Source organism: Dasypus novemcinctus, chromosome 14 (genome assembly GCF_030445035.2).
Source record: "Dasypus novemcinctus isolate mDasNov1 chromosome 14, mDasNov1.1.hap2, whole genome shotgun sequence".
Taxonomy (NCBI): Eukaryota; Metazoa; Chordata; class Mammalia; order Cingulata; family Dasypodidae; genus Dasypus; species Dasypus novemcinctus.
In genome coordinates this window covers 68,875,883-68,888,777 of record NC_080686.1, presented here as the reverse complement: position 1 = coordinate 68,888,777, position 12,895 = coordinate 68,875,883, and the positions used below count along the sequence as shown (strand labels likewise).

Below are 12,895 nucleotides of genomic sequence, written 5' to 3'. Positions count from 1 at the left end.
GAGAAGTAAAATGCAATTGTCTCCATGATATCAAAGGACAATATATTAAGTAAAGCAAATGGAACTCTAGAATGAATAATAGTAAAAGTTAGAATTTCACTATGACAAACTCTAAATCATACTGGCATACTGTGGCTAAATGCCGAATTGAAGATCAACTTTATTAAGGAAAAACCGATAGTGATGTGAATGATCTGAAAAAATGTGAAAAGTTATCTGAATTCTAAATTATCTGTTTTATATACTAGTTTAAACTTAGCAATGCTGCTTATGTTAGTAATTTTTTATGTTAATAAATTTAAAATCACTGCCAGTCAACTAGAGATTATTAAGAAATATGAAACCACAAAAATAATAGGTACTGTGATTTTTTTATAGCAAATTCCATGTTGAATGATTCAGGGACTTTGAAAAGATGGTTGATGTTAAAACAAAACAAAACAAAACAAAGCCAAAAATAAAGTGAACTGCATTCAATGTAGAACTAAAGTTAGACATTGTATACTGACCATTTGGTCCTGAAATCTGTAAGAATTTTGCTTTTTAATGAAACAGGGAACTTAGTACTAACTGTTTAAAATCAAAGGCCTTTATGAATTCTGAAAGCCAGAGTCCATGTTTGCCTGAAGGAAAGGGAGAGTGGCTGAGGCAGGTAAATCCAACTACTTCTGCACATTAGGGGTTCTGAATTTGACTTCTTTTCAAATGCTTACTGAATACTTGGTGTTTTTTCTTCTAAATGGAAATGACAGATTTTAAAACACCTTACTGTGTATTTCAGTGCATTACATCACTTAAGTCATTTACAAAATTGTATAAAATTACCCTGAAATCGCATCAAGTAGCGCAACGTACCATGAAACTAAAAGAAAAAAATCATAAGAAAGACACATTTCATTTTGCAAGGGAAATATCATAGAGTCAAAGGTCTAACAATGAAACAAAGCTACCCCTTTTACATTCCCAAGCACAATCTAACTTATTACAATGTTCTAGAATATGTGGGAGACATTTTTTTTCCCTCAAAAAGAAAACACTGAGGAACCTCTTTTTTTTTTTCCACTGTTGGTTCAGTGAATTATTGAAAAAAAGTAACAGAAGTAAAAGGAATTTTCATGGATAACAGAAAATAAACATCTACTATTATTGTAACAGAAATAGAAGAAATTACCCTTGAAAATTCTAAATACATTTAGCAAAACATATTTTCTAAAATTTAAGTTTTTGAGATAATTTGATTTTGATGATTTTTAAATGTTTCTGTATAGATATGTTCTGTATTTCCTAAATTGTTAAATATTTTCGCATAATCTATACTTTCTTCATGATAAAATAATTTAAAACATGGTCTAGCTCTATCACCAAAACTCTGCCATTTTAAAGTTTGGCTTGTGTATCAAAAGGCAATGAATTGTATTTCAGTCCATTCCCTGGATTGGAGGTTCATAGTTCCAGAAGATCAAAGGGAGTCATGGATATTCACCAATTAATCTTAAAAGGACTCAAAAAAAGACAACAGGATGAAAATTTGGTCAATAAAATAGCCTACATAGGCGGTAGTGTCCTCCCATTTCTAGATGCTGAAAGTAATCAGTTTATTCTTCAGTTTCTAAGAATGGTTTATTTTGTGCTTCAAGGAAGTTTCTTTACCATACCCAATCAGTTCCTGGGGAAGTTGGCTCCACTTGCTCTCAGGACCATGACGTTTGAGACCTCCTTCTTTTAGATATGGAAAACCACAAAACCCTCAATAATCACCAAGCTTGTTTATTGATTTTACTCCATTTGCTGGGTTACCAAAGACAACCACCATATGATATAGTGCAAAGAACTGGCATCTTTCAAATCAGACAAACCTGGGTAAGAAAGCCAGCTTTGGACATTTAGCATATGTGTGCTCTTGGGCAACTTACTTAATCCTACGTAGACTGTTTCCTCACCTGGAATATGGGTGTGTGTGTGGGGTCTCATGCTACCCTCAGGGGATTGCCATTACTATTGTCTGAGCTCACTTTATGTAAAGGACATGGTACAGGGATGAGTATTGATTAGACACTTCAAAAATGCATGTTCTGCTACCTTCTCATAGTTATTTTACTTGGAATGGCAAAGCCTATGCCTTGGAAACTTCAACTAAGGCAGATGGTAAAAATATTACCTGTCTGAGGTACTGTCCTAGAAGGCATTGGTCCTAGATAGCACATTACATTTGCCGCTCTGTTGTTGACACTGGTTTCCTTTTGGGGAGTGATTTATATCATTGATTTCAGACTGTCATTCCCCAAGAAGATTGGCCCTGTTTAGCTTGCAGACTTCTTTTGTCTGCTACATTTTTGGAATAAACATGCACTTGCTAATATCCCATATGCCACAAATCCAGATACTAGGTATTGCCTGCAAAACATCAAAACACTGGGGATTTACATATATTTGTAATTCTACAGAGTTCTAAATTATTGAGATTTTTTTTTTTAGGTCATAGACTGAGTTTTTTTATTTAAAGCTTATATATTATAAAAAGGAGAAATGAAGTTGTTATAACTGATGTGGTATTTTAACTTTTTTCTCTAGCATATATTTTCCATAAATATGTATATTAACTACCTACAACTCACATTTACTTAGAGAAATTTGAATAGGAATTTTTAAAATGTGATTAAATAAATGAACAAGACCAATATTATTCATAGTATTTAGAGAGCCTTCTAAATTTTGACAATATAGCTAGATTGGAAATATTGACCTAAAGGTTAAAGATTATATCATATATTATCAGTACTGTGCCATTTAGTTAGGGTTTATATAAAAATCAGGTTAAGCATTTAATTTAGAAACTTGTAAAGCAATAGTGAAAGAATGTATATCTGTGCATGTGTGTGGGTACGCCTGTGTGTGTTTAATATAATTTAGGGCACTAACTTTTAAAATAAAAACTATAAATGTGAAAAAAATATTTATATGAACAACACTCCTGGATGGAAACACTATTTCTAATAGTCAAACTTGATGCACATACTGGTTCCTTGGCATGCCCAGCTCAGGGCCATCTGTTACACTGGCACTGTGCCTACTCACAAGGAGTTATGCCAGTTTAACACGATATAGGTGACACCAAAAATGAAGGTTTGAGAGGACAGATAGTGGAGTGAGCTATGAACCCTCCTGTAATCAGGACCTTTGATGTCTGACTTCATTGAAGAGGAGGATTTATGTTAACTCTGTGGATTCTTTACTACCAAAATCTCCATTATTAAAAAAAAAATCAGTGTACTGTCTGTCACTCAGTAGAGTATTAAAATTTTTACCAAGGTGAGAAAAGTTCAGTAGTTTAGTCTAAGACCTCGCGCCATGTTGGCACTAATACGATCAGGACATTTTCATGAACAAGTCGACACAATACAGCATGATTGATTTTCAGAAGGACTGCCATGGGACTATGCATTAACCTTTTACAAAATGTTAGTACTGTTAAAATCCTTGAAGTAGACTGCATTCCATTATCCTGCACATTTTGACATTTTGTGATACACACACATCTTTTAGGCAGGAAGCACACATGAAAGTTTGTAAGGGTACTCAAAGAAATAGATATTTTCATACAAACCAATGGGTCACGTCATCCTGAGCCTAAAGAAGCAGCCTGAGCCCAAAAAGTGAAAATGCCCAATCGAGCATCGGAGCATCATGGAATATCACCTAACCACTCTATAGCTAAAAGCATCGTTTATTTACTTATAAGAAGAACAATCATCTAGGAAGATGAAACAAGACACCTTTCAGAGCATAGTCAAGGTGACTTCGTGACTTCTTAATTCATGAACCAGCCTTACCTAGTCAGATGAGGAGGCTAAAGGCCAACAAGAGAAAATTGTCATCATTAATTTACTTAGCCACCTACTCACACTTATATTCATAGGGCATACACTGAGGTCAAGACAAAGTGGAACCTAGAGGGTGAAAGAATATGGACTGTTCCCTCAAACTGCTAGCCCTGAACTTACAACAGAGGGATGGTGGATTTCTCCTCCATGGTCTCATGATGCTGGAACTTTAGGTGAGCCTTGTCAGCTGCCACGGGACCTATGTACTGAGATCTCAGTGGGTACTTGCAGATAAAGTGCTCTTGACTCTCATAGAGGTATGTCCTCACCTTTAAAGGACATCTGACATAGAATCAGGTGAAGCTGCAAAAATCTGATAGTTTCCCACAGTTAAAAGGTGGTCAAGCGACAAACTTGTATTGTGAGTTCTATTACAATTTTGGGCATTTTCTAGTTATGTGATGTTGGGTGACTGCTTACTCTCTCTGGGCCTCAGTTTCTTTCTTTGTAAAACATAGTAATACCTCTTCCTTCCCAGGATTGTTCTGAGGATTGTATAGCACATATAAGATGCCTAGCACAGAGAAGGGGTTCAAAAGTGTTAGTTCCATTACACATCAAACTAGTGTGATTCAGGAGCAATGCTATATTGTTGTTTTTAATTGCATTACTCGGGAATATGATCTGCAATGGGCTAAGACCTGTCAAGGTAAGTTAGTTCCTTTTTCAAAAATGTCTCAAAATCCTATCCCTAAAAAGGTCTCAGCTGCCTATTTTGAAAAACAAATGCCAAATTATGTACCCAATTGAAGATCAGATATCCTTGCTTTGACAGTTATCACTGTCATATATCCTCTCACCCAACCCCAGTCAACTTCTGCATAACTTATTTTGGACCCAAAATCTTCAGGCAAGAAGCACATTTAATTTTACGTTTACTTTTATTTTAAATATAAATCAAAGTTAGTTTTTGATTTAATATAGTAACATAAGACTGAAGCCTTGGATCAGTACAGGATAACTAAAACTGGTTTGAAGTTCAGAACTGGTTAAGGGAAACCTCAGCACTACCAAAATACAATGTGGCTCTGTATCCTTTTTTAATTTTTAAAAATAAATTCTTTGCATAAAGACTCACCTAAATAAGACCTTACAAGATACAGCTCCTGACTAACACCACAGCTACTTGTTCCATTTTTGTCCTCTTTCCCTGTGCTGGAGATACATTGGCAGAACTCCTTCTGGTTCTGAGACTTTACACATGCCATTCCATCTACCAGGCCAATCCTCTCTTCGTACTGCAGGTCATTCTTATCTACCAGGGAAGTATTCCCTGAGCTCCCACCTTAGGTCAGATTCCATTGTTCAACATTCTACTCCCTCCTGAACCCTCTCTGGATAATAACCCCTCAGTGTCTGTATCACTGAAGGAAAACTAGTTCTTGGTTTGGTTTCCATCGTATCCTTAAGGCCTGTAAGAGTATATGGCAAACGATAAATATTTACTCAATGAAGGGATGCCATTATTTCTGGCAATAGAAAGACTAAAGGAACTCTCTGCAACTATCAATAAACAAGACACAAAAGCAGGGAGGATTATGGTGAGTGAAAAGAATTCAAAATTGAATTCATTCATACATAAATGGACCCATCATTTTACCATGTCTTCCATGATTACAGCTCAAGATATTAATAAACAAAATCAAGTTCCTTCCCCTCCAGGAGATGATCTAGTTTCTAGTTTTGTAAGTGAATGTAGTACACACACACACACACACGGTCCTTAAAAGACAATTCATGTTCCAAGCTGAATCATATGGATGTCACTTGCTATAGGACTTTGGGGAATGCAAAATCATTGTGTCCATAGAAGTTGGGGAAGGCTTACGAAAAAAGGTTGGATTTGAGCTTCTCATGGAGAATGTATAAGGGTGACATTTTTGGAACGAATTCTTGCCCTCGTAAAATAACTCAGATCTGTTAGTGTTACGTTTACCTTTGACCATCATGGTAAAGTCAAGAGATCTGGATTCTTATACGCCATAAGCTGCTCTGATTTGGAAAGCCATCTAATTTCTCTGGGCCTCATCTTCTTCATCCTTAAAATTAAAAGGTTAGCACTTGCTGACACTTTGGTTCTTTCAGTTTAAGATTTCTCTGATTCAAAGACCAAAAGAGGCAGATGGGGTAAGGGATGATACCATGCTAATAAAAACTGCCACTATTTGCCAACTCCAGGTGACATTTTAGAGCTTGAAATGAAACTGTTTTCAGTGAGTTTAAGCTTACTTGTTATGTGTGAAATGAAGCTACATAAAGGTAAAAATTGAGCAAAGGTCTTATAACTTTGCTAATCTCCAACTAGTCCCTATCAAATGGCTTCTTAAAAATATCTTTGGAAGTCAATGTCATGTCCAAATAAAGAAATGCTAATTAAAACAAGCCAAGAAGCCCTTTACTGTCAAGCGTGAGTTCCCTATAATGACTCTGGGCCCAGCTGTGAATGTCTACCTAAATAAATGATCCATTCACCCTAACACGCCAACTACCTAAGGCATGCTTTCCCTATGAGCCTTCAGAGGTATGAGTGCCTTGGCCTCTTGTAACAGTTTTCATATGTAGTAGATTAAAATAACTAAGGTATGTACGTTGTAACTAGTCTCCTTTATTAAAGATTTAGCTAGGATTTTTTATTAATATGTTTGTAAAATTTCATAATGAGGCTCCTAAAAATGGACTAAGAAGGGTTTTTTTTTGTTCAAAATATGATGAACTTAAAAAGCCAACCGCAAAGCATAATGCTTGTTGAACTATCTAGAATATTATTGCTATATTATTTTTATTAATTTAAGTGCTCCTTTTAGAGCCTAGGGTTCATCTAAAGAAGGGTTTTCTATTTAAGTTTGGATTATATCCTGAATGATGACATAGCTAAGAATAATAGGTATAATTTAGCTAGGTACTATATTAAAAAACTATTTTGTATGAAGACCAGAGAGAGTATGTGTGAATGTGTATGATTTTCAGCTGACAAGCATTATCTTAGAAAGGCGAGACTTCAAAAATGATCAGAATTGCAGTGGGCATTGTGATTTTGCCCACCTTCATTGAGGCCATAATTTGTGAATGTTCCCACTTGATCCAATGAAAGAAAGTGGTGATTATTATGACTGAAGACTAGATCTCAGGTCTTCTTTGATATTCTCAAAACAGGTGAATAAGGAAGCTTGGAATGTCTCCTATTCATATTGCCAAAATACATTTGTTATTGTCACAGGCAGTCATGGGTCTTGTTCCCCTTTACTCTACCTGTATAAACGTAAGGAAATTCCTCTACTCTTCAATATGTCTTCCATCTGACTATCCCTAATTGTGGATATCCCATCATAGCGTTTCCTTCAGGTATGTTTATAAAAGCTCTGGGAGAGGACATAAAGATTTCATTGCTCAGTGACTGGCTGAACTATGGGGGAAGTGGGTGGGAAGACAGGTTGCAGGCTGATAAGCAGTTCTATGAAGTCCATTTCTGCAGCCTTGGCATAGCTTCAGAACACCAGAAGGCCAGGAGGAGAATCAGAGGCAAAAAGAGTAGAATGAGAGGAAAAGAGCCCGCTCCATGCTTTGCTTAAGGCTGACCCTGCTCATCTATCTATACCATTTCCAGGCTAGTAGCAGGTGACTACAGAGTGTGGATTTGTGTGTGTTCAAGAATTTGGGGACTTTAGCTAAGCCAGAAATGGAAATTAATAGCTACACTAACCATTACCATAGAAGTTGTTACTTCAAGGTATTTATCAATGTATTTTGAATTACAGATGTAAAATATATTCCAAATATATTAACTATGGCTTTTGGCCTAGACGTGGAGAAACATTTTTAATATGTGCTTAGATTTTCATTTTTAATTACACAGGTGACTGCTTAAACATTCCCATTAATACAGGAAATTAAAATGTTTATTTAATGGGTTGAAATTGATAATTGTTTTTATAATTTTATAAACAGACTGAATTAGTTTTAATCTATCTTTTAAAGCTAAGCAAAACATATGCATTTTGGTCACTGCAGAATTATCTGTCTTCAACTTATGAGTCTAATATGCAATGAGAGTAAGTGATTGGGCAGCTATAAATTTGGAGATAAAATGCCTTTAGACGTCACTCTAACAAGACTAGCATGCTATTAGTATTCTCTCAGGGATCAATTTTAAAAGTTGTAACATAATAAAAAATGGTTGGACTATATTTCCCCACAGCTTTCATTTTATTATGTTGCATGAAATATGCCTTTATTGGCTATAGCATTACTGGAAGTAAAATATACTGGGTACTGAAAAATTCTGTCACTTTGTATTAGCTGTAAATTATTGACTAGTATAAACCCTAATTTCATTTGTCACATTCTGTTGCATTGCTGCTCTTCCCTGTTCCCATTCTGTCATTCTGGCAGGCCTGCGCTGCCCCAGGTATCACGGCATCGCCATCTGCACCCGACATCTGTCTCTCTATTGATCACACGGGTTTAGCACTTGATCAAACAGAGCACAACAGAATACATCTCTTTTTGCAATACTGCCAATGCCAACTGCTGCATGGAATCTACTACAGACGTCTCCTTCACCCAGTTTAAAAACTGCATTTGTGTGGCTCTGCTTTGTTGTGAAACTGTACATCCCACCCCTCCTTGGGCTTACACTGCCCAAAATTTACATTTATGAAATCTAGTTTTCATGTATTTCAGAATTAATCAGGTTAAATGTGACAATGGGAGTCACTAGGACAGTTACAGGAAAGATTGTATGATTTTTAGGCCTATAAACATGAAAGCTATCGTTCTGATGTTGTCTGGGGACATTTGTCAGAATGTGTGGAAGTTTTGACCAAAAGAGCTTTTCACTTGTCAACTAGCTGTTTTGGTGATGTGTAATAGTCGCTTTAAAGCTAACCAATTCAGGAGACAAGTGCTCCACATTGGTGGACAGTGTTCAAGCAGTTTATAGCCCACCTAGGTTTTCACCTTGAACAGGCAGCCCCAGAGAAGTCTATGGAAGCAATCACGGACTTTTGGGTAGCTACGGGGAAAAACAGCATATTTTCAAAAGGGCTACAGGGTTTTTACCTGTGTAACTCTCCCTTACCTTAAGGTAGGGTCACATACATGCACAGCCACAGAAAGCAGTGCCAAGATGTTGCAATAAACAGCCAGTAAAATGGAAAGATAAGCCTACAGGGAGATATTCAAGGAGAGTAAAAGGGAGAACAGCAGCAGTTTTAGTTCCCAGAAACACAATAGTAGGATTAAGGTATGCAGCTATTTTTGTTCTCATATTTTTACACTTTCCACAGTGAGACAGATTGTTTCCAGGGAGAATATCTTACACTCACCACGTAAACAAATAAATAAAAATGTCCTTAAATTTTTTAGACAGATAACCATATCATGTTTAAAACCTACTCAATATTATACTAAGCAGAGATTGCATATTTTATTGATAGCCTTACAAATTACATTGGGGGAAGGAATAGGGAAAAAAGTCATTAAAAATGATCAAGTATTTTTCTTTAACTGAAACATGGTGGTTATAAAATTAGCAACTCTTGTTTTTAAAGGCAGTATTAGTTACATCATAAGACCAGTGGATTCTGTCAATGTATTATTCATAAGATATTTTGTAGCCAAATACATTAGAGTATATAGTCGTACCAACAAATTAATATTTTAGAGCTAATTGAAATTGTTCTTCCTATAAAGATTAAGCCTCTTCTACCCAACACACTTCAGTCATTAAAATAACACTTAATGCCTTGTTTAAATGATGTCTGACATTAATGCAAAGCTATATTAAAGCACTAAAATGACCAGTTCTTTTGTAATGTATTCTATACGATCAGACATTGGGTCAGAGTTGGGCAGTGTGTATGAAGTGGTATCAAGTGGAAGCTAATTAAAATATATTCTCTATAGAACTTTCCAGAAAAAAGAGCAGCAATCATCAGAAGGTATTCTGAAAATCGCATTTTTGAAAGGCTTGCAGCGTGCTTTATTCCCCTTGCATAATGGTAATTTTTGACCAAAAGGTTTTAATATAGGCTCAAAACTTCAATTGGGAAATAACAAATTTTACTGTGTCAATAAATCATTTTATCTTTCAAATGCTTTTCTTACGTAATTTTTATTCCTAGAAAATCAAGTTTCATTTTCAAAGCAATAAAGTCTTTCTGTATTTTGGTACACTTTAATTCAAGTAAATAACTCTCAGCAAACAGATTTTACCTTTCCTGTCTCTAGTGCTACTGTTGCTGTTACGACTAGTAAAACAACAACACACTCACATACACACACACACATTACCCCCCTCTCTCTAATTTCCCAGACCATAACAAAATGCAGGAGAATACATATGGTGAAGGTCTGTATGACAGACTTATTCCCCAACTACAAAAATCCTAACAGTAACTACTTAAATCTTCTGCCAGGGCCAGTTTGAAACGTCATGTTTGGGATTACAAATCATGTCCTGGTTTCATTTTCTGTTACCCCACAGACATATTTGTGGTAAAAAGGAAAAAAACAAAACAAAGAAAACACATGCTTTACCTTCATTGACAGAAAAAGAAATGAGTCATCTACTACTTTTCTCTTACAATTCACATCTCTTATATTCTTTTTGAGAAATTAGATTCAAATGAGAACGGCAGGTCATAGAACAAGAAATTCAGGCACAATATTTGTCTCTAGAGATCCGGGGTTCTAGACAAAGACTTTGTTCCTGATGTCTTTTATTCAGAGCGTTTTCACTGATGTCACTTCATTTCGAACTTTTCATCTCTGTATGGTAAAACAGAGCTTCAAAGCCTGGATTTCTACTTCCTGCTGTCTAGAATAAAGCATATATCTGTGAATGAATAATTCTATGTCTGGGGTTACTAATTTTCAAGACTTCTAAGAAACTCTCTATAAAGCCAGTTGAATATAGATTTATTGTCTAGTATTTGCTTTTAAATTGAATTACTTCACATTTTTTCACTTAAGCCCTCCTGCCAATAGAAATGAAGAAACTACTTCTCCTATTGGGCAAAACTGCAATTTGCCCTAAGTCCCATTTTACATTTTGGATGCAAAGGAAATTCTATTGGCTCTAAACCAATAACCCTCGCCCACCTCAATGGAAAGATAAAAGAATTTCATTTGTGCCTGATGCCTATGTTACTGAGGGGAAATTCAACTTTACCATGATAAATATACTTATTATTTTAATTATAAACAGAGAAGATTAGGTAGTGAACACATGGTAGTGATATTTAGTAAACGTGAATTAAAAATCTAAACATCAGTATTCTTGAAGTATAAAATAGCACAATGGAGATGCAAACTATGCTAAAAGACCCATTGCTGAAACAACAGTGCAAAATCCAATCCAACACTTAAAAATGATGTATTTTAACTAGTAACAATTATTTGGTATGCATAAGGAATAAAGTATTTTTCTTATTTCCACATTTAATGATATTTTTGGTGATCACTTTTTGATAGAAAAAAATGCTTTATTGCATTACAGTTATTTAACAAGAAAAACAAAAACTGTTTTTTACCAAACTGTTTACACACTGTAAGGCCAATAATCAGAGGAAAATATTTTGTCAATTTTTTTTTGTTAAGTGTTCTTTAAAGTTACTGATTTTACAATGGATTTAGGCTTAATCATTTATATTTTAGAAATTTAATTTTCTTTCCCTTGAAAATAAATTTGCTTTTCTCTGGTGGCAGTTCTTTCCAACATAATTCAGACCGCCAGTAGTAGTCACAATTCCAAAAGGAAGTGAGCGCAATTTAGAGTAAAAGAAGATTATTCGCAATAACAGTTTCAACTATAAGATTTCTGGTTGAGAGGTGAAGTTTGTATGACCCTCCTGAGGGTTCGGATGAACTTACCAGGGTGGGCTCTGGGTTGAAAGCTTATGGTTTGATTTCTAAGGTCTCCAAGGGACAAGTGTTGAAAGTTAGACTTTCATGCCACCATGCCCATCATTATTAGAATTTAAACCACTTATCTCTAGAACCTAGGATTTAAATTCCAAGCATATCATTATGTAACGCAAAAGTAACTTGTCATGGTAGAAATTGAAGCCAATTCCAGGCATCCTGCAGACCCCTTGTTTGGTTTGCTAATGAGGAGTTCTGAGAGAGGAGCACCCCCTTTGGGTGACCCTGGCCGACTAGGTTGGTCCTGCTCAGGTGTGTTGGAGACAGTTTCAATACCTATCAGATGCCTACTGAAAGCCCACTTGCTTGTTTTATGCACTAAAAGCCTTGGGAGCTTTGTTTCTCTCCCCATCCCACCCCTAATTATATCATGAGAAAAGTCTACTTAGGTGGTTTGAGAAACTTGTACAAACTGCTAAGGTGTCCCAATGAAAATTCTAAAATTATTGACATGCTATAGTTTAGATTTCCCTATGCATTTAGAAAAAATGGTTTCTCCTTCCAAATGTCTATAGAAGGAGGCAGAAAAATATTCCGGCCATATAATATAGAGGCTTTATGGCTGCAACCAGATGAATTGAGGAGGTGAGGACTGGAAGCACATATGATGTGTGTTATAATCACTCCTTAAGTATCCTTTACAAACAAGGTGGGTTAATTATTCAAACAGCACAAGTATTGTGGGATTATTTTATATAGTTATGTTAAGCATAAACTAATGCTATTTAAAATGGTCTTTGTTGACAAGGAGGGAGAAAGTATGAACGTAGGCTTTAAAAACGTGTAGGCACCACAAACAACGATCTGTTTCCTATTTATGACAAAGGAGTAAATAATCCATCGATCTGGCAGCAGGGCACCTGCTTTTGCAACCAACTCCATATCAGTACTCCCTGAACCCTCATTATTTTTCCTCAATTAAAGTTCATAGTCTCAAAAAGTCTGTGTTGAGCAGATGTACAACTGTTCTTGACGACAGAACACAGAAGAATCACAAATTTAGAAAACTACTGACTGCCATTTCATAAACCGCAGAATCACATCATTTGCTGTGGGTGAAAAACATTACAAACACTATGTCTCTTTTATAG

The 12,895-nt window shown here is 35.7% G+C and overlaps 1 protein-coding gene across 3 annotated transcripts in view; it reads right to left on the bottom strand.

Moving 5' to 3' along the window:
* The window catches only part of ZFPM2 (zinc finger protein, FOG family member 2), a 464,182-nt gene that overhangs the window by 38,534 nt on the left and 412,753 nt on the right, over positions 1-12,895 (bottom strand). The gene's annotated exons all lie outside the window — the stretch shown is intronic.